General features: G+C 47.3%; 1 pseudogene across 1 annotated transcript; it reads left to right on the top strand.

Moving 5' to 3' along the window:
- Positions 1-202: 202 nt before the first annotated feature.
- On the top strand, positions 203-1,463 carry LOC307060099 (zinc finger protein 641-like; annotated as a pseudogene). Its single transcript has one exon. The product of its transcript is annotated as a zinc finger protein 641-like (transcript).
- Positions 1,464-3,335: the final 1,872 nt, after the last annotated feature.

The raw sequence follows: 3,335 nt of genomic DNA on the forward strand, positions 1-3,335 counted from the left end.
GGCCTGCGAAAGAGGCTTCCTATCAAGGGACTCTGCTGCTGGAGAGATGGAGAAGTGGGTCTCAGGTGTCCAGATATTTACCTAGAGGTAAAGTCCTGAAGGAGGACTTTCAAACGGAGCTAGAGAATGAGGAAGACATCTGGTGAATAGGGGGAATCCATGCTTTACATGTTAAAAGTCACAATTTGGGTTTGTAGCAAAAATGCTTTCAGAACAGACAGCAGCCCTGGGGACAGGATGGGAGTCAATGAGTGTTCAGCTGGATTGAGCAGAGCCCCAGGTGGAAAGGGGAAGCCAGGAAGAGGGGCCATGGAGAACAGCGCCAGGGCCCCTGGAGCACCTGTGCTGTGACCTTGAAGAGGAGCCATAGTCGCTTCAGGAGAAGGCTCAGTCGGCTCCCTGGGTTCTTGCCATTTCCCAGGAAGGGAGCCCTGGAGATTGGGAGATGGCAGCTGCACTCCTTGCAGCTGGATCACAGGGCCTGGTAACCATCAAGTCTGTGTCACTGTGTTTCTCTCAGGAGGAGTGGCAGAGCCTGGACCCTTCGCAGACAGACTTTTATGGAGAATACGTCATGCAGGGAAACTGTGGGATAGTGGTCTCTCTAAGATTTCCAATCCCCAAACTGCATATGCTTTCTCAACTAGAAGGAGGAGAAGAACAATGGGTTCCTGACCCCCAGGACTTAGAAGAGAGGGACATTCTGAAGGTCACATATACAGGAGATGGAAGTGAGCACAAAGGGGGTACCCCTGAACTAGAAGCAGAACCTCCCAGAACATTATCTAGTGTGTCTGAAGATACCGTTCTCTGAAACCCAGAGCAGGATGAGAGCTGGGATTCCATGCCCGGGAGCTCCACAGGCATGCTCCTTGGCCCACCGTTTCTTCAGGAAGATAGCTTCTCAAACCTTCTGTGTAGCACAGAAATGGATCCCCTGTTAAGACCGCACACATGCCCCCAGTGTGGGAAACAGTTTGTGTGGGGCTCCCACCTTGCCAGGCACCAGCAAACACACACTGGGGAGAGGCCCTACAGCTGCCTCAAGTGTGAGAAGAGCTTTGGGAGAAGACATCACCTGATCTGACACCAGAAAACCCACCTACATGACAAACCCAGCAAGTGCTCTGAGTGTGGCAACAATTTCTGATGCAACTCCCGTCCGGCCAGCCACCAGAGAGTACACACAGAAGGCAAGTCCTGCAAAGGCCAAGAGGTTGGAGAGAGCCCTGGGGCTCGGAAGCAGCAGCGCGCTCCACCAGTGCCAAAGTGCCACGTGTGCACTGAGTGTGGGAAGAGCTTTGGCCGACGGCACCACCTGGTGAGACACTGGCTGACGCACACCGGGGAGAAGCCCTTCCCGTGCCTGTGCTGTGAGAAGAGCTTTGGCCATAAACATCACCTGGACCCACCAGGGACAGAGTCCCCGGAGCAGCTGGGACAGAGGGACATCTGTCTTTTGAAATCTGTTTCTGTTGCAGCTGTGGTCACATCTTTCAACCGGTGCTACCAGAGTCTCTGCCAGAGCTGACCCTGTCCTGCACCCCCGTGGCCAGAGTCATGAGTCCCAGCCCATCCCTAGAAAGATGAGGTTCCAGCATTGGCCAGAGTATTTCTCACCAGTTCTATGAGATGCCACATAAAGTAGAGTTCTTTGGGCAAAACTTTTGGGAAACAATGCCTACTGCATGGGCTGATATTCAGCCTGAGCCCATTCTCCAGGGTACAGTGGTACCAGCAGTTTTTGGCTAAGGCCCAAACTGCTTGGATTGGTTGGTTGGAGCTTATGCCATACCAGTCGTTAAATATTTTGAGTATCACCCTTCCATAACATAACTATTCTCTCTCTCTCTCCCTCTCTCTCCCTCTCCTTCTCTCTCTCTCCCTCTCTCTCTCTCTCTCTGTATATATATATATTATATATATATATATATAAAAAATATATATATATGAAGAGAAAGACCATATTGGCATATTAAAGGCTCTGAAAATTTATGCAGTAGAGCAAAAAAACAAACAAACAAACAAACAAACAAAAATGAAACAGTGAGATACCATTATGTACCTATTAAAATGGCTAAACTGGGGGGAAAATTACCATTTTTTGTTGTTAGTGGTGAGAACATTTAGGATGTACTCTTTTAGGCACTTTCAAAAATACTATATGGTATTGTTAATTATAAACACTGTGGTGTACATTAGATCTCTAGAAGCTATTCATCTTACTGGAAGTTTATACTCTTTGATCAACATCTTCCCTTTTCTCTCACCCCCCAGCCCCTGGCATCCACCAATTTACTCTCTGTTTCTATGAGGTTGAGCCTGTGGCATCTTAATCACAGCTGTTTTAAATTCCAAGTCCGTTCATTCCAACATGTCTGCCATATCTGGGTCTGATTCTGATGCTTGCTTTGGCTCTTCAAACGGTGTGGGGGGGTTGTTTTTGTTTTGTTTTGTTTTTGCCTTTTTGTATGTTTAGTAATTTTTTTCTTGATAGCTAGAAATGATCTACTGGGTAAAAGGAACTTCTGTAAATAGGCCTTTCCTAATGAGGTGGTGAGATGTGGAGGGAGGGTAGCATTCTATAGTCCTAGGTCTCAGTCTTTAAGTGAGTTTGTATCTCTGGGCTGTGAACCATACAGAGCTTCACATTTTCCTTAAGTGGGATAGGATGACTACAGGCAGCTGGAGTTGCGAATTCCCTCTCCCCCAGGTCAATTAGGCTCTGGTAAAACCTCAGCAGTTTAGCCTCTAGTTAAATAGTTTCAGCTGTGGGCAGACCTTGTTAAGAGTAGAATGCTGTGGCGTGTTTCAGAATGGTTCCTTTTCCCTTTCCCCTGCCAGAAGCACAAGGTGATTTTTCTCCCACATTCACTGTGAGACCCTGGTGGAACTCTTGGAGGTAAAATTCACAGAAGCGCGGCGTCCCCCTAATGACTGGTCCTCCTCTGGTTTTTATCTCTCGGAGGCGTCCATGTTGAGCCTTCACCAGTTCGTCAGTTACAGTTCGGATTTCCCCGCCTGGTTGCTGCAGAGGCTTGTGCTCCTGGTAAGTTGTGATTCTTTATATTCCTCTGTTGATATCTACAATCTTGGGGACAGCGGTTTGCCCTGTGACCTTGCTTCTCTTACGGAGCTAAGAAAAGTTGTTGGCTTTTCAGTTTGTTCTGCTTTTTACTTTTTGTTCGGAAGCTGTAGCGACTTCTAAATTCTTACATGTCAGACTGGAAACCAGACTAGAAGTCTCTTTTTTCTTAACCAGTCTGTTGTAGAGTCTTTAGTTATCTATGTGAATTTTATTGCATTTTGCTGGGTCTGTCCTTATAATAGCATTT

The sequence above is a fragment of the Hyperoodon ampullatus genome (genome assembly GCF_949752795.1).
Source record: "Hyperoodon ampullatus genome assembly, chromosome: 11".
Classification (NCBI taxonomy): Eukaryota; Metazoa; Chordata; class Mammalia; order Artiodactyla; family Ziphiidae; genus Hyperoodon; species Hyperoodon ampullatus.